Below are 19,691 nucleotides of genomic sequence, written 5' to 3' on the forward strand. Positions count from 1 at the left end.
TGCGAGACCACAAGACGGATATTAAGAAGTAAACGGGAGCGTGGAGGAGGCGCCCGACTGTAGCGGTAATGCGGCAGTGTTAAATTTCCCCTCGCGAATTAGCATTCCGCGTGAGTTTAAGCGCGTCCGGTGAGGATATCAACCTCGACTCAGGAAATAGACGCACGCGCCACGCTGCCAAATTCCTTATTTGTGTATGGCGCACGCACGCGGCGCGCATTGTACATTCTGCGCTCCGCGCCGCGCCGCACGTGACTCACTGGAGATAGCTACCGCCCCCGCAGCAGGAAGCACGCCCATGCAAGGAATGCGCTCGCACCTGCACTGTCCGCAGGAAAAACTATAACGTAGTAATCCGGTCACCGAAAGCCGCGGTCACGTCCTCGCACTTCATAGAGTTGGTAGCCTACTACTGGCATCGCCATAGGGGAATACCAACCACTTTCTGTATCTGCTTCAAATATGAGCGAGATTCGCGCAAATTCTACGAATAATACCATTAAGCACAAATGTATTCGTCCTTACTAATGGCGAAATTTTTACATACCTTAGTGAACTGAAACGAAGCTGTTGTTTTTTTCCTTAAACAGTTACGTTTATTACTTACCCGCCAGGTTAGCCTAGAGCGCTAATGCGCTGCTTCCTGGACTCGGGTAGACCCGCCAGCCCCGGATCGAGTCCGCCCGGCGGATTAACGACGAGAGCCAGTGTGACGGCCAGCCTAGACGTGGTTTTTATGCGGTTATCCACATCCCACTAGGTGAACACTGGGCTGGTCCCCACGTCCCGCCTCAGTTACACGACTGACAGACATTTGAAACATGTTCGCACTGTTTCATGATTTATACTAGACGCAGACAGCTAGGGTACTCTGATTCAATCCCGCAGGGTACGGGCAGGAAGGGCATCCGGCCACCCCTTCAAATTAACCTTGCCAAATCCGATTTTAACCACGCCGATCCCGCGCAAACTGCGGTACAAAGGCGCAAGCAAAAGAAAGTTACGTTTATTACTTAAGAGGTAACTGTTCAGTAATTCCAGTAGAATTATGAAGAAGCCACTCCAAAGAAGGCTATAAATGCAGGAAGTAGGCTTTACAGATTTTTTTCCCCACTCCATGCCTGACTTCACGAAAGCCGTCCTCAGACGAGACGTGGATGCGTACGTGAATGAGAACGTCGTTTCCAACGTGGTTGGTGATCGCTCCGACACTTTCTCTCGGGACGTGCTCTGCAACTTGGTCTGCGATTCAGCACCCTGCATCGGCCGTTGTCGGCTACTTTTGGCCCACCACCAACACAAATTTTTGTTCAAAAAAGGGACACGCGTCGAAGAGCGACAGAAACTTCATTATCGATTTTCAAAACACCGAGAAAGTTCCCAAAGAACATTGTGGAGATGTCAGTGGATTCATAGACGCATAATGTGTTGAAAACAGAGCTTTAAAAGTATTACGTTCCGTCCTTCATAAAATATAACTGATAATATCTTTGAAAAACAAATGAAGTTTGCAACAATTTTAAAGAGGTAAACATTAATGTGCAACTGGGAAGCGAACGCAGATCGCTGAAATGCGAAATCATTGCACTAACATACATACTGCTTGTAGGCAGCACCCAAGTTGGCTATACTATCTTGCTTGCTTCGATTCATTCAGAGTTCACCTCAAATAAGTTTTTCTGGGTCTGTGAGTAGTGAATATGTACACAGATATTGACTACGTATAACATCTGGAGAGATTTATATTCCCGTCTATACCTTTATACCTGGGGGTCTCGTAGCACTTTCAACCACTGACATACCATTTCATGATACGTTATTACAAAGAGCACCACCCAAAACGTCTCGCTTCATGTGTGTCCACCGATGCCTTTAAATAGCAGATTTTCTTAGTATGCAAATTTTAATACAAGAACAATCAAATACGGCAGCTTAGCTTTAGAAAACTTTAGTCCAATGTGGAGTCCACTCATTTCATCCTGTGATGTAAAACGCTATCTTGCATCGTATTTATTCACACCTCGAAGCATGTTGTTAAGATCAGACATGAGCTGATTCAAAAGTCTCGTTCGGGATTGATGTTCAACGTGAAATTCCACATTATGACATCACAGACCACGTCTTCAAATGCGTCCACTCTTGCGATCACTTCAGGTGTGCGGACGGCTAAATGCGCAATACCTCGGCGGCCCTCCGCTTAGTCATAACTGGTTTCGATCTTGGTCGTGAAAAACAACTTACATAGCCAGAATCAGGAAGCAAGGAGGGTCAGAGTTCAGTATCCTGTTGACAGGTAGCTCGTTAGATATAAGCAGTAGCCCATTTGGTCACACATGGGGAAGGAATTCTGCTGTGGTCTTGAAGAAAGCGTGCAAATAGTAGCTTACACTGCTTCACATAAACTACTGAAAATGTAAAAAAAAGTTACTGGAATTTAGCTCTGCTTCTACGAATAAGAATTAATTGTGTCAATAAAATTTTTCAGGGTACGTGACCACATTGTCAATATAAAAAATTCTCAGACGTTTCCGCCGCTGTTGCAAATGGCTTCCCTGTGGCCGCAGAAGCCTACGCTTACAAGAGTGTATTGTGTAAAGCATGCAAGAATTTTGCAAATAATGAGAGGAAAGATGGTGGAGCATACTTCCTGATCAAAATACATTGAGGCAAATTACTGTATAAGTTAGAACGTCCGTGTCGAAGAAGGATGTAAGGCTTTGTTTGTCGCAAAGGGACTTTAATTTCGGCGGCCTCGAAAGTACTTCTCGCGCCTACATCCACAGCGGAAACATACACTATACACTACGCACCACAAGGCAGTCTTCTACTCTGATGAGCTACCCTTAAGTTATAAACATCCATACTTTCCAAAGTCAGGGTAGCAATGCGGGAGAATGAAGAAACCATTACCAGTTACTCAGCTAAACAGCTAGTTGAAGTCTTCCAGGCAATAACGCCGAACAGCTACGGTTCAGTTTTGTTCTTCCATGCTCGATGGCCGAGCGGTTCTAGGTGCTTCAGTACGGAACCGCGCTGCTGCTACGGTCGCAGGCTCGAATCCTGCCTTGGGCATGGATGTGTGTGATGTCCATAGGTTAGTTAGGTTTAAGTAGTTCTACGTCTAGGGGACTGATGATCTGATCTCAGATGTTAAGTCCTATAGTGCTCAAAGCCATTTGAACCATTTTTGAGCCGGCCGCGGTGGTCTCGCGGTTCTAGGCGCGCAGTCCGGAACCGTGCGACGGCTACGGTCGCAGGTTCGAATCCTGACCCGGGCATGGATGTGTGTGATGTCCTTAGGTTAGTTAGGTTTAAGTAGTTCTAAGTTCTAGGGGACTGATGGCCACAGCAGTTGAGTCCCATAGTGCTCAGAGCCATTTGAACCATTTTTGAACCATTTTTGATATCAACATTTCATCACGGACTGTGTGTGAAGTTGGATAGTCGGAGATCTTTGCAATATCTGACGACAGAGTGCAATGCTAGTGAAGATACAGGTGTTCGGAGCACACCGTTCATCGCATATCGTTGTTCCGTGGACTTCGCAGCAGATGACACCTACGCGTTTTCAGGTTGACTCAAATACATCGTCAATTATGACTGCAGTAGGCATGGGATCATAGAGATTGACCGTACGTCAGTGGATACATGTCACCTAGAGAGATGAACTGGTCATAACTGGTCTATGATCGTGTCATCCAGGTGATCAACTTTTCGAAATATGCACCACCAACGGGTGCAGACCACTGGGGGTGGGTGGTGGGGGCAGCATTCTGCTGCTGTGGTGAACATTCACCCAGGCTTGCATGGTATCTGCTGCGAACTACATGAACATTATTGCGGACCACTTCCAAAATATAATTCAGTCCTGATTTAGGTCCTTTGAAAGGGCACGGCCGACTTCCTTCCCCGTCCTTCCCCAATCCGATGAGACCGATGACCTCGCTGTCTGGTCTCCTCTCCCCCCCCCCCCCCCCCCCCAAAACAACCCCAACCTGATTTAGTGCAACAAGATGATACGATATGTGGTACGGTTCTCCGGTCGAGTTGTTCTAAAACACACCTATATCTAAACTCCGCAAGCCACCTTACGGTGTGATGTAGAGGATACTTCCGGTGCCACTGTCTTTTTCTTGCATACAAGCTGAGGAGAGATATCGGGGTACACAATTAACACAAGTAAAGCAAAATCACTTTATTAATTGAGGAACGACGTAACTTTTATTGATCGCCCCAGCTGTGGGAATGTTTACAACGTGGTGTGACAAGTCCTCTTCCGCTGCGGATGCGTAGGTACACTGTTCAGATTCAGTAATAACGGATACCTTGAAGACAGTAATGAAACGTGCAGTAGCATAGTGAACTCTTCCAAGAACTATATGTTCGGCGCACAACAAGAACCTATGCCACTCTTAAGCCTGGCAATACTCTGAAGCTGACTCGACGACGGTAACTAGAAGTACTTGTCTGCTGCGGCCGTTCTTATAATAAGACGCCTGGGAACTCCGAGGGCGTGGCCCGAGGCCCGCTCGGCTTGTCCCCGCCACTGACGCTGCGCTAGCTTACAGCATCCTTGAGGTTGACGGCCTCTTGCTTTTTCGTTTCGCTATTCAACGACACCGCACCTTTACCGTCTTTCCTGGTCCATACACGAATCGCGCTTGCGGATACTGATGGTCGTTGAAGCTCTGTGAGACACCCAAATTTTCTAATTTTCTCATCGAAGTCATTTAGCGAGACATACGGGTAAGGAAGTAAATATACTGCCGACACTTCTTGGAATTTACGCTCTCTAAATTTCACAGTAAACCTCTTCAAAATGCAGAGTATCTCACTTATAGCGTCTGCCTCTGGAGTCTGGTCAGCGTCCCCTTAACGCTCTCGCACAGAGAAAAGGGTCCTATGACCAGACGTGCCTCTCCTCATCGCGTATTCTCTGTCTCTTCTGTTAATCCTACTTGATAAGAGTCTCAGATTGACGAGCAATATTCAAGAAGCGGTCAGAAGAGTGTTTCTTGATCCAAAAAAATGGCTCTAAGCACTATGAGACTCAACTTTTGAGGTCATCAGAACTTAGAAATACTTAAACCTAACTAACCTAAGGACATCACACACATCCATGCCCGAGGCAGGATTCGAACCTGCGACCGTAGCAGCAGCGCGGTTCCGGACTGAAGCGCCTAGAACCGGCTCCTTCGTCCGCTCCCTGCGTGGATGAATTAGATATACCACGATTCTGTCAATGGAGGCCTGGCATCCGCTTTCCCTGCAATTTGTTTTGTGTGGTTATTCCATTTTTATTCACACAGGATGGTTACTCCTACGTACACTACTGGCCATTAAAATTGCTACACCACGAAGACGACGTGCTACAGACGTGAAATTTAACCGACAGGAAGAAGATGCCGTGATATGCAAATGATTAGCTTTTCAGAGCATTCACACAAGGTTGGCGCCCGTGGCGACAAATACAACGTGCTGACATGAGGAAAGTTTCCAACCGATTTCTAATACACAAACAGGAGTTGACCGGCGTTGCCTGGTGAAACATTGTTGTGATGTCTCCTGTAAGGAGGATAAATGAGTACCATCACGTTTCCAACTTCGATAAAGGTCGGATTGTAGCCTATCGCGATTGCTGTTTATCGTATCTCGACATTGCTGCTCGCGTTAGACGACTTTCAATGACTGTTAGCAGAATATGGAATCGGTGGGTTCAGGAGGGTAATACGGAACGCCGTGCTGGATCCCAACGGCCTCGTATCACTAGCAGTCGAGATGACAGGCATCTTATCCGCATGGCTGTAACGGCTCGTGCAGCCACGTCTCGATCCCTGAGTCAACAGATGGGGACGTTTGCACGACAACAACCATCTGCACGAACAGTTCGACGACGTTTGCAGCAGCATGGGCTATCAGCTCGGAGACCATGGTTGCGGTTCCCCTTCACGCTGCATCACAGGCAGGAGCGCCTGCGATGGTGTACTCAACGAGGACCCTGGGTGCACGAATGGCAAAACGTCATTTTTTCGGATGAATCCAGGTTCTGTTTACAGCATCATGATAGTACCATCCGTGTTTGGCGACATCGCGGTGAACGCACATTGAAAGCGTGTATTCGTCATCGCCATACTGGCGTATCACCTGAAGTGATGGTATGGGGTGCCATTGGTTACACGTCTCGGTCACCTCTTGTTCGCATTGACGGCAGTTTGAACAGTGGACGTTACATTTCAGATGTGTTACGACCCGTGGCTCTACCCTTCATTCGATACCTGCGAAACCCTACATTTCAGCAGGATAATGCACGACCATATTTTGCAGGTCCTGTACGGGTCTTTCTGGATACAGAAAATGTTCGACTGCTGCCCTGGCCAGCACATTCTTCAGATCTCTCACCAATTGAAAACGTCTGGTCAATTGTGGCCGAGCAACTGGCTCGTCACAATACGCCAGTCACTACTCTTGATGAACTGTGGTATCGTGTTGAAGCTGCATGGGCAGCTGTACCTGTACACGCCATCCAAGCTCTGTTTGACTCAATGCCCAGGTGTATCAGGGCCGTTATTACGGCCGGAGGTGTTTGTTCTGGGTACTGATTTCTCAGGACCTATGCACCCAAACTGCTTGAAAACGTAATCACATGTCAGTTCTAGTATAATATATTTGTCCAATGAATACCCGTTTATCATCTGCATTTCTTATGGTGTAGCAATTTCAATGCCAGTAGTGTATTTTACGATGGTTATTGTTTCCAGTCATTTGTAGCTAATAAGCTAATGGAACAGTTGGGAATCTCTTCGCCTGTATATGCGCAGTAGTTAAATTTATTTAGGCTCAGGGTCAACTGCCAGCCCTTGCAACAGTTATCGAAGGTTTGGAGGTCTTCCTGCATTTCACTGTCCGCAGCTCGTGGTCGTGCGGTAGCGTTCTCACTTCCCGCGCTCGGGTTCCCGGGTTTGATTCCCGGCGGGGTCAGAGATTTTCTCTGTTTCGTGATGACTGGGTGTTGTGTGATGTCCTAAGGTTAGTTAGGTTTAAGTAGTTCTAAGTTCTAGGGGACTGATGACCATAGATGTTAAGTCGCATAGTGCTCAGAGCCATTTGAACCATTTTTGAACCTCCATTTCGTTACTGTTTTTCAGCGTTGCAGTCTTTCTGTAAACAAGCGCATCGTCCGAGGTTAACTTCACAGAGTCGATAACGGTATCAACTATATCATTTCTACAAATTGTAAACAGCAGCGGCCTTATAAAACTCCTTTGGGGTACTCCCGAACTCATCTAAACATCTGTCGATTTTGTTCCGTTAAGAACGACGTGTTGAGTTCTAGCTACAAGAAAATTCTGGATCTAACCATAAATCTGTTACGATGTTCGGTAAACTCGTATTTTGTTCAATAAACGAGAATGCGAAACTGTATCGAAGGCCCTCCGGAAATTAAGGAACACGGCATCAACGCGGGAGCCTTTGTCTACGGATTTCACGGGCGAACAGAGCGGTCTGACTTTCGCTAGATATCTTTTCGCGGAAGCCCTGTTGGTTATTATATCGGAGATCTCCGTCCTTCAAAACCGTCATAATGCGTGAGCGTAAAAGTGTTCCATGATTCTACAACAGACTGGCGTCAGCAGTATTAGCCTGCAATTACCCTGTCTGAAAACGGGAATGGCCTGCGGTAGTTTCCGATCTCTAGTTACCCATCGTTGCTCCAGCAGCCTACGATAAACTGCAGCCAGAAGGATGGAAGGCGACGGGAACGGTTATTGTGATGTAAACACCTCCAATTGGGGCATTTATGTCGGGTCTTTCGACTGTTTACTTGTTGGCACAATGACCGTCCACTTAAACATGAAAGCGTACACACATTTCAGATATACTTCTAAGCGCTGCTGATCGGCTAGAAATCACCGTGTAGTTCGATAAAAAAATAAAAAGAAATTAAAAAAAGCAACCGATGTTGACCTTGTATGTATGCCATACAAAGTAGACCCAAGAGGAAATAAGTTTTTTCGTAGTGCCTCAGCGTATCTCTTTGCTCCTTATAACGACGGGACCTGGCATTAAAGCTTCAATTCGCGGTGTTTAATCTGAAAATAGCCGATATTTGCCTTTTAGTACAAGCACATTTCTCCGATTGGTCTGTGATAAGTTTCAATGCCAACATTAACAACCGTTGTATCACTACACTCGTCGTTTCAAGAGTGCTCTGATGTCTTTAAAAACATCATTCCACTTTAAAAAATTACTTGCTTCAATATCTTCAATGTTACATGAGCTAAAAGGGTTAAACATGCAACAAAGCTACGTGCCTCTCTGCCTGCTATCATATACTGTAAACATCGTTTCGATACCATGGATTGTTCACGAAGTAAAAGGGCTATTATGTCTTACACGACTCTGCCTGTATCTGTGCACGAGAGCCATCCAAGGAGTGATTTCCAGCAAAAAGAATTACACAGATAACTAACTATAACAAGGACGTTTATTGCACATGCAAGAGCCGGCCGTTGTGACCGAGCGGTTCTAGGCGCTTCAGTCCGGAACCGCGCTGCTGCTACGGCCGCAGGTTCAATCCTGCCTCGGGCATGGATGTTTGTGATGTCCTTAGGTCAGTTAGATTTAAGTAGTTCTATGTCTAGGGGACTGATGACCTCAGATGTTGAGTCCCACAGTGCTTAGAGCCATTTGAACCACTTTTTTGCACATGTAAGTGTCCACTTCCTCTTACTTCCTGCATAACTGCACCCACTTTGAGATACTCTCCATAACGCTGGATCAGCTTTCGTGTACTCTTCTCGCACGAATTTGTAGCCTACGTAACCACATTATGCAGAATACTTCGTGAAATTCCTAGAAGTTAGAATGAGATTATCATGATAGTGAAAAGTCCATCTGTTCTCTCTAATTACCAGCGTTTCTCATAATGTTTAAAATCGTATCTGACGACAGCGATCTTTGTTGCTTGCCGCGAACATGCTCCCCTCCTGAATTTATGTTATGAACCGACAATTTATTTGTTTCCTGGTGGGGTACGCTGGGGAATCATATGCAGCACGGCCGGCCGCGGTGGTCTAGCGGTTCTAGGCGCTCAGTCCGGAACCGCGCGACTGCTACGGTCGCAGGTTCGAAACCCGCCTCGGGCACGGAAGTGTGTGATGTCCTTAGGTTAGTTAGTTTTAAGTAGTTCTAAGTTCTAGGGGACTGATGACCACAGATGTTAAGTCCCATAGTGCTCAGAGCCATTTTTTTATGCAGCACGACCATCCGGCAGTTCTCAGCTGCACTGTTGGAAGCGTGAAACGCCCTATCACCAGAACTTGCGAACCTTATGGCCAGTGTGGGAGAACGTTACAGAGCATTCATTACTACCCGCGGTGATCATATACTCTATTAAGACCCGTGTCTCGCCTTTTATAATGTTCAGGGGACCATCGTAAATCGCGGTGAATTCAGTGTAATTATTGTCTATTAATAATAGTGTCATTTCTGTTCGTTCCGTTGCCTATTTCTTTTAGATGCCTTCTGTACTGTACTGTAGCAGTTCTTTCCATGTATGGTCCAAGTTTGATCGTGTTATATTACTTGGCAGTATCACATCATGCGAAAGTTACTTTCGTCCTTAAGCTTTGCACACCATTGCAATTTATACTAACCACGAATCTAACAACTTTCTTTTCAGTAATACATTGACAAAGGCCATCTTGCCAGTTGGGGATTGATTTGTCTCCAGCAGAAGCCACACACATCCCACCCATGTTTCGCAAACCAATATAGAAGATCCAGGCGGTACTACTGCGTTTCTCAATGAAACTTTACTTTCCGAATGGCATGCCGGAGAAAATAGTGGGGAGTTATCACCCAGGAATCACCCATTTACCATACATCTTACACGTGGCGAGGAATTCTTCCGTACTGCACGAGGTGACTAATTTACTTTATTACTTAGCGTTTACGTGTATTTTTTGTGCTATGTAATAGTGGTGTACAGTGACGAGTGGCATACGCAGGTGAAACAATAAGCGACAAAAAATGGTTCAAATGGTTCAAAATCGTTCAAATGGCTCTGAGCACTATAGGACTTAACTTCTGAGGTCGTCAGTCCCCTAGAACTTAGAACTACTTAAACCAAACTAACCTAAGGACATCACGCACATCCATGCCCGAGGCAGGATTCGAACCTGCGACCGTAGCGGATGCGCGGCTCCAGACTGTAGCGCCTAGAACCGCTCGGCCACTCCGGCCGGCAATAAGTGACATTCAGTGATAAGTTGTTAAAGGCAAATTGTTCATATAATGACATCACTTAGTGTTATTAGTTCGTGCTTAAGCCGAGCGGTCTGAGGCGCAGCAGTCATGGACTGTGCGGCTGGTCCCGGTGGAGGTTCGAGTCCCCCCTTGGGCATGGGTGTGTGTGTTTGTCCTTAGGATAATTTAGGTTAAGTAGTGTGTAGGCTTGGAGACTCATGACCTTAACAGTTAAGTCCCATAAGATTTCACACACAGTTTGTGCTTAGGTGGACGGAGGTATCTCACTAAATGTTGCATACGTATTGGACCTGTGTCGACGCTGTAATCCAGAAAAGTATTTTCTTGGTCCATTCAGTATCCACTAGCCTAAGTACCTGTCCCTCCCACACCCACCTCATTTTCGTTTACATCTTAATCCAATTTGTTCCTTAATTAATTTGCTTATTTTTTTCTCTCTTGTAATAATTTCCAACAACTAATCCCATTTTATGAACGGTTTTTTGCATTAAAAGTTCATTTCCCAGAGCCCTGCGTCAGAACTGGTAATATACACTGATTATAGACTTATGGTTTCGAACATATCGGAACTTCAGTTTTGAAAACCCTGCGTGCTTTCAAAACTAACTATGCACCCTCCGCCACAAAGTTGCAATACTAAAAGTTTTGGCTGTTTTCGTTGTCTAGGGGCTGGGATACGTAGTTGCCAGCATTAAAAGCCAAATACTGCTGAGTCTACAATATACAATACGAATACATACATGAATCGAATGGTCGAAGGCTCTTGTCACTCGGCAATTGCGAATTAATATAGAAATTTATAAATGAAAGATTGCAATTAAATAAAATCTTCAGGTACTACCTTAACGACCTAAAATGATGAGTACGACAGTAGAAGTACTTTTGAGAATGTGGTATATTTCTCCAAAACGCTTATTGGTGTCGATGGTCCAACAATTAAATAAAATATAAGTTGAATAACAGGGAAACACTAGATTCCTACAGCACGTAATTAGTTATGAACAACAATATAGCTCGAGGGACATTCACTTTTAATCGCACACTACGTCTTCACTGCAGAAGCCACGGAAATCACACAAGAGCAGCACAAGTCGGCACTCCGAAGTATTTCTATCTCTCGCGATCACGCGCAAACTGCTCCACTCCAAGTCTTGCCGCGACTGTGCGTCCGCCGCGCCGTCCAACACTTTCCGTGTCCTGTCCAGCACTCCCCGTGTCCAGTGCCGTCCTCTCCGGAAACTCTCACCATTCACGAGCACTGTGATTGGCTAGAGCGCTCGCGCCATGTCTTCATCCCAACGCACAGTCACACAAACATAATGAAACATATCCGAAATACTGGATTTACATTTAAATACTTGAAATTAAATAAATATTCCTACGGCTGGACCATAAACACGCTCGAACACACATTATTAAGTACATAAACAATTAAATAAACATATATCAAAAGAAAAGAAGCAAATGGTAGGCCAGGAGCCTAATGTCTCTGTGCTTTCTAAAACACAGTAAATATTTAACCATTTTCTTCGTGAATAGATATAAACAAAGACATAGTTGAATAAATATAGCTGGCCGGTGTGGCCGAGCGGTTCTAGGCGCTTCAGTCTGGAACCGCGCGACCGCTACGGTCGTAGGTTCGAATCCTGCCTCGGCCATGGATGTGTGTGATGTCCTTAGGTTAGTTAGGTTTAGGTAGTTCTAAGTTCTAGGGGACTGATGACCACAGATGTTAAGTCCCATAGTGCTCAGAGCCATTTGAACCATTTGAATAAATATATTTATAAGCATGTTGCTACCGTTTTATCGTGTAACTGTGGAGTACTCATGGCCTGTCGCGATCGATAGTAATCGGCCACTTTGACCTCCAATAACTCAAGTACTATTCAAGTTACATACCTGTAATTCATAGCCGGCCGGTGTGGCCGTGCGGTTCTAAGCGCGTCAGTTTGGAACCGCGTGACCGCTACGGTCGCAGGTTCGAATCCTGCCTCGGGCATGAGTGTGTGTGATGTCCTTATGTTAGTTAGGTTTAAGTAGTTCTAAGTTCTAGGGGACTGATGACCTCAGAAGTTAAGTCCCATAGTGCTCAGAACCATTTTAACCATTTTTTGTAATTCGTACCAATTTAGGTTTACACTAACTGCTTTCTAAAGACACGACGATCAACAAAATCGGATGAAGCGTATATATTTTGGAAATTCGTTGCTATGTGTTACTTGTATAATTTACCGTCAGATACTAAACTTTAAACTAATAATGATATTGAAAATCTGGTAACACCATTAGAATCGTCATGCAATTAATAGCAATGTACACGTTTCTTTTTTAAGTAACAGAATTGAACAGGCTACTATTAATTTCTATACGAACTGTGAAATGTCTGCTACTAACGTTTAACAAAGTCCGCCATCTTTGGCACTCCCGGAGTGTCTCCTTCATTGTCACAAAGCACGGTCCTCGTCACAGCGGAATTCCCAGCCACGCGGCTGGACCTTGCGCTGGGGCTACCCCTCGCGTCCGGCTAACGTTTGGCACCACGTGTTTGCTGCTGGGCCTCGGCTTTGACGAGTGTCCTGTGCGGTCGCCCCAACTCCGAACGTATATTTCCAGGGCGTTACAACTCGCCCCTTACCTCACAACCCCAAGTACCAAACGTAAACATTTTACTTTTCTGTTTATTTCGTTTGCCGATCTTACAGTTGTCTTTAATAGCCTTAAATACGAAAGCTCATCAATTGGTTCTTTGACTATGTTGTTAATTTGCACTATTTCACTTTCGATATGACGGTTCTCCTTTATTTAAGATTTACTATAATTTATTTTAACACCTATTTTCAAACTTTCTCTGTTATTTTGTTTTCAAATTTTATCTGCGCTAGAGGCGAGCAGTTAATATGTGTATATTGAGTGTACGTTGGTACTGTCATTACTATAAGGTGGAGGTGGCCGCGAAGAGTAGCAAGGCGAACGGTTAGTAAATGGACCTGTGTGCTTCTTTGTCGAATTCCAAGGGATAAGAGAATGTCGAGACAACGTCTTGATGGGAGGTGGGCGCTAAGTGTAGGCCCCAGATTCCTGGACTTGCCATAGGGTGACTGAGTTTCGGGTTCCGCTGAGTAGGTCCGAGTCCACTACACGCAGGAAGCAGCTACATGTGTAGCTGGGGCTGTGTAGCGTGGACTGGGCGGTTTTTTAGGTTAGAGGGTCTCGGGGAAATACAAAAAGGGCTTCCGTCTCAAAGGGTGCAGGTCGAACGAAGGAAAAATGTAGATACAAGAACCATCCGTATAACAATTGTAAATAGTCGTAGCTGTGTGGGGAAAGTACCAGAGTTCCAAGCGCTAATAGAAAACACTGATGCTTAAATCGTTATAGGCACTGAAGGCTGGCTGAAGCCGGAGATAAGTTCAGCCGAAATTTTTGCGAAGAACCTAATGGTATTCCGAAAGGATGGGATAAACACAGTTGGCGGTGGCTTGTTTGTTGCTGTTAGAAGTAATTTATCTTGTAGCGATTTTAAAGCAGATAGTTCCTGTGGCTTAGTATGGGCAGATGTCAATCTTGGTACCCGGAAAAAATAATAACTGGATCCTTTTACCCATCGCTCAGCTCAGGTGATACAATTGCTAAAAGGTTCAAAGAAAACTTGAATTTAATTTCGAACACGTACCCGACTCATACAGCTATAGTTGGTGGCGACTTTCATTTAACCTTGATATGTTGGAGAAACACATGTTTAAATCCGGAGGTACGCATAAAACATCACCCGAAACTGTACTAAACGCATCCTCTGAAAATTATTTCGAGCAGTTAGTTCACGAGTCCACGCGAATCGTAAACGGTTGTGAAAGCGATTGACCTCTTAGCGATAAATAGCCCTGAGCTAATAACGAGCATCAAAAAAGTTACAAGGATTAGTGAACACGGGGTTGTTGTAACGAGATTGAATGTTCTAACCCTAAAATCCTACAAAAACAAACGAAAAATATACCTGTGTACCAATTAGGATCCTTTCAGAGTATGGTGACGCAATAACTCCATACTTAACAATCATATATAACCACTCGCTCGTCGAGAGATCCGTATCCAAAGACTGGAAAATTGCACATAACACTCCAATATTCAAGAAAGGTAGTATGAGTAATCCACTAAATTACAGGCCCATATCATTAACGTCACTCTGGTCTTACGTTAAATCAGTAAGTGGCTCGAAACAGCATATCCAGACACTCCGGGATGATGATGGAACTGAAACAGAGGATGACACGCGTAAAGCTGAAATACTAAACACCTTTTTCCAAAATTGTTTCACAGAGGAAGACCGCACTGCAGTTCCTTCTCTAAATCCTCGCACAAACGAAAAAATGGCTGACATCGAAATAAGTGTCCAAGGAATAGAAAAGCAACTGGAATCACTCAACAGAGGAAAGTCCACTGGACCTGACGGGATACCAATCCGATTCTACACAGAGTACGCGGAAGAACTTGCCCCCCTTCTAACAGCCGTGTACCGCAAGTCTCTAGAGGAACGGAGGGTTCCAAATGATTGGAAAAGAGCACAGGTAGTCCCAGTCTTCAAGAAGCGTCGTCGAGCAGATGCTCAAAACTACAGACCTATATCTCTGACGTCGATCTGTTGTAGAATTTTAGAACATGTTTTTTGCTCGAGTATCATGTCGTTTTTGGAAACCCAGAATCTACTATGTAGGAATCAACATGGATTCAGGAAACAGCGATCGTGTGAGACTCAACTCGCTTTATTTGTTCATGAGACCCAGAAAATATTAGATACAGGCTCCCAGGTAGATGCTATTTTTCTTGACTTCCGGAAGGCGTTCGATACAGTTCCGAACTGTCGCCTGATAAACAAAGTAAGAGCCTACGGAATATCAGACCAGCTGTGTGGCTGGATTGAAGAGTTTTTAGCAAACAGAACACAGCATGTTGTTATCAATGGAGAGACGTCTACAGACGTTAAAGCAACCTCTGGCGTGCCACAGGGGAGTGTTATAGGACCATTGCTTTTCACAATATGTATAAATGACCTAGTAGATAGTGTCGGAAGTTCCATGCGGCTTTTCGCGGATGATGCTGTAGTATACAGAGAAGTTGAAGCATTAGAAAATTGTAGCGAAATGCAGGAAGATCTGCAGCGGATAGGCACTTGGTGCAGGGAGTGGCAACTGACACTTAACATAGACAAATGTAATGTATTGCGAATACATAGAAAGAAGGATCCTTTATTGTATGATTATATGATAGCGGAACAAACACTGGTAGCAGTTACTTCTGTAAAATATCTGGGAGTATGCGTGCGGAACGATTTGAAGTGGAATGATCATATAAAATTAATTGTTGGTAAGGCGGGTACCAGGTAGAGATTCATTGCGAGAGTCCTTAGAAAATGTAGTCCATCAACAAAGGAGGTGGCTTACAAAACACTCGTTCGACCTATACTTGAGTATTGCTCATCAGTGTGGGATCCGTACCAGATCGGGTTGACGGAGGAGATAGAGAAGATCCAAAGAAGAGCGGCGCGTTTCGTCACAGGGTTATTTGGTAACCGTGATAGCGTTACGGAGATGTTTAACAAACTCAAGTGGCAGACTCTGCAAGAGAGGCGCTCTGCATCGCGGTGTAGCTTGCTCGCCAGGTTTCGAGAGGGTGCGTTTCTGGATGAGGTATCGAATATATTGCTTCCCCCTACTTATACCTCCCGAGGAGATCACGAATGTAAAATTAGACAGATTAGAGCGCGCACGGAGGCTTTCAGACAGTCGTTCTTCCCGCGAACCATACGCGACTGGAACAGGAAAGGGAGGTAATGACAGTGGCACGTAAAGTGCCCTCCGCCACACACCGTTGAGTGGCTTGCGGAGTATAAATGTAGATGTAGATGTAGATGTGGATGTCGATATGCAGCAGGATTTTGGAACGTACATTGTGTTCGAACATTATGAATTTCCTCGAAGAGAGCGGTTTATTGACACACAGTCAACACGGATTTAGAAAACATCGTTCTTGAAAAACACAACTAGCTCTTCACACACACGAAGTGTTGAGTACTATTGACAAGGGATTTCAAACTGATTCCATATTGATAGATTTCCAAAAGGCTTTTGACACTGTACCACACAAGCGGCTTCTAGTCAAATTGCGTGCTTATGGAATATCGCCTCAGTCATGTGACTGGATTCGTTATTTTCTCTCAGAGACGCCACAGTTCGTAGTAATTGACGGAACGTCATCGAGCAAAACAGAAGTGATTTCTGTCGTTCCCCAAAATAGTGTTACATGTCCTCTGCTGTTCCTTATCTATATAAACGATTTACGAGACAATCTGAGTAGCAGTGTTGTGTTGGTTACAGTTGATGTTGTCGTTTATTGTCTAGTAAACTCATCACAAGATCAAAACAAATTGCAAAACGATTTAGAAATGATATATGAATGGTGCGAAAATTGGCGTTTGACTCTAAATAATGAAAAGTGTGAGGTCATCCACATTGGTGTTTAAAAGGATTCCGTTAAACTTCGGTTACAGGATAAATCAGTCTAATCTAAAGGCCGTAAATTCAACTAAATACCTAGGAATTACAGTTACGAAGAATTTAAATTGGAAAGAACACCTAGAAAATGTTGTCGGGAAGGCAAACCAAGGGCACTTATAAAATGTAACAGATCTACTAAAGAGATTGCCTACACTACGCTTGTCCATCCTCTATTTGGAGTAGTGCTGTGCGGTCTGGAATCCTTACCAGATAGAATTAACGGAGTATATCGAGAAAGTTCAAAGAAAAGCAGCACGTTTTGTATTACCGCGAAATAGGGGAGAGTGTGTCACGGACAAGATACAGGATTTGGGATGGACACCATTAAAACAAAGGCGTCTTTCGTTGTGGCGTAATCCTCTCACGAAATTTCAGTCACCAGCATTCCCCTCATAATGCGAAAATATTTTGCTGATGCCAACCTACATAGTGAGAAACGATCATCATGATAAAATAAAGGAAATCAGAGCTCACACGGAAAGATACAGGTGTGCGTTTCTCCAGGCGCTGTTCCAGAGTGAAATAATAGAGAATTATTGTGAAGGCTATTCGTTGAACCCTCTGCCAGGCACTTAAGTGTGATGTACTGAGTGTCCATGTAGATGTAGATGTCCATTGTAAAACATGTTGAAGCAGCATAGATAGTTACACCTGATGACTGTAAAACGTGAAAAAGAGTAAAGCGTATCTTTTTCTAATAGTAGATGCCGAATGGATGGTGATGATGATACATACTTAAAAATCCCGTGAGCGCTGCGATGTTTTCTGACTGCTGCCTATTGAGTTACTGTTACATGCTAATTAATTATATAAGCCCAAAAAAGCTAGTTGTTAATTATAGAAATGCCAACCTGTCTTAATTGTGTGTGTGAAACAACGTGATTCATAAATCGGCACCTACCGTCAGTACATAGAGTACGTCGTAATTTACTTTACAAACATTTTCTGCGACAGTTGATCAGCCTTTTTATCTACCCACCAATTTTATGTCTTCCTCTGAGTGAAATTAATTGTAATCTCACCATAGGAGCTTGTTATAGACCTCATACAGTCCTTCGCCAGTGAAACATGGAAGTGAATTCGACCGCCCTCTTTCGCCCCGTCATCCGTGAGCGAACGTGTTACTGAAGCGTACGTCCTGCCCATGTTTTTGTCGCTCCGTTTGGTATTCCCTGTCGCTACTAGGTCTATAAATTTTATTTCTTATTGTCTCTTTCTAAAAGAAAGGAGTCCCGATGGATACGGAGGTGGCGAGATTCCCTGCTTGTGGAACATTTGAAGCATACGCTACACGGCTTGACTCCTAGTCATGTCGGAAGCGGCTTTTGTTCTGCGTAGTAAAGTGGGAGACACGCGCGTGCATACCAACCAGCGGCCTGTGACACACGCTGCTTTCCACACCAATCACGGCCAATGCAGGACTCGGCGTTGCCTAATACCACACAGAACTTGCAGAGGCACCAAACGAGGGTGAGCACACGACAATACACTCATCTAGTGTGGGGGAGGGGGGGGGGGGGGGGTGCGTAACCCTGTCTAGGTTTTCCGAGGGTTTCTTGAATCACGTCATCCGAATGTTAGGATGATACTTGTTACACACGTACACATTGTCTTTATTGACCTCGACATCGACGCGAAATTAAACGCTAGCCTTACTTTCTTTGTTTGCACTCACAATGAATCTCATGAGTGCGAGGTGGCAAGTTCAGTCTTCCGTAAGGCTCATTTGAAAATGTTGTGTTGCCAATTATGACGGGGAAAGTATTAGCTGCTAATGACTCACCACGTGCGTCAGGATGGCGACAGAAAATGAGTGTCCGGAAGGTGCTGAGATCAATCTTCTATGGGACGTATGTATTACACTTTACAAAATGGTCAGTGTTCACATTCAAAAAATATTCAGATCAAACCATTAACTTGCAGCATGAACACAGAATGAAAAATGGCACGCCATAGTGATCACAAAGGTTCATACCATCAAGATCGAAGGAGAACTCCTTTGGAGTTACAAACCGTGCAGGACATTCAGTTAGGAATCCACTCTTATAAAATACATATAGAATCATATTGGTGTAACAGGGTGGCGAGAAGATATGTGATGACACACAACCGAATGCAAAAAAGTCTGGCGTGAAGTTTATCGTAAAACTGGCTATCCTTTAAGGCGTAGCTGCAGATAGTGCGATAATGTTTTATAGGTACGGAAAAGACAAACATCGAGAGGTTGAATATGTCCAGTGATTCCAGGCGATACGAATTGCAATTTCACACACTTTTCAGGAGGAGTAGTTTGAGTATGATTTATATACGCAGACCTGAAATCAAGAGGAAGCAGCTGTTGGCCAAAATCAGTGTTCATACCATGGTGCCGGCCTGAATGGCCGAGCGGTTCTAGGCGCTACTGTCTCAAACCGCGCGACTGCTACGGTCGCAGGTTCGAATCCTGCCTCGCGCATGGATGTGTGCGATGTCCTTAGGTTAGTTAGGTTTAAGTAGTTCTAAGTTCTAGGGGACTGATGACCTCAGAAGTTAAGTCCGATAGTGCTTAGAGCCATTTGAACCATACCATGTTTGTAGTTCTCTAACGCCCATTTCCCCACTCTTGCTTGCTATTACCTAAATACTCCCTACTGCCATTGCAAGACCATGCAAAATGGCTCTGAGCACTATGGGACTCAACGTCTGAGGTCATTAGTCCCCTAGAACTTAGAACTAGTTAAACCTAACTAACCTAAGGACATCACACACGTCCATGCCCGAGGCAGGATTCGAACCTGCGACCGCAGCGGTCTTGCGGCTCCAGACTGCAGCGCCTAGAACCGCACGGCCACTTCGGCCGGCAAGACCATGCACACGAGAAAGAATCGTAGG

Source organism: Schistocerca serialis, chromosome 3, assembly GCF_023864345.2.
Source record: "Schistocerca serialis cubense isolate TAMUIC-IGC-003099 chromosome 3, iqSchSeri2.2, whole genome shotgun sequence".
Lineage (NCBI taxonomy): Eukaryota > Metazoa > Arthropoda > Insecta > Orthoptera > Acrididae > Schistocerca > Schistocerca serialis.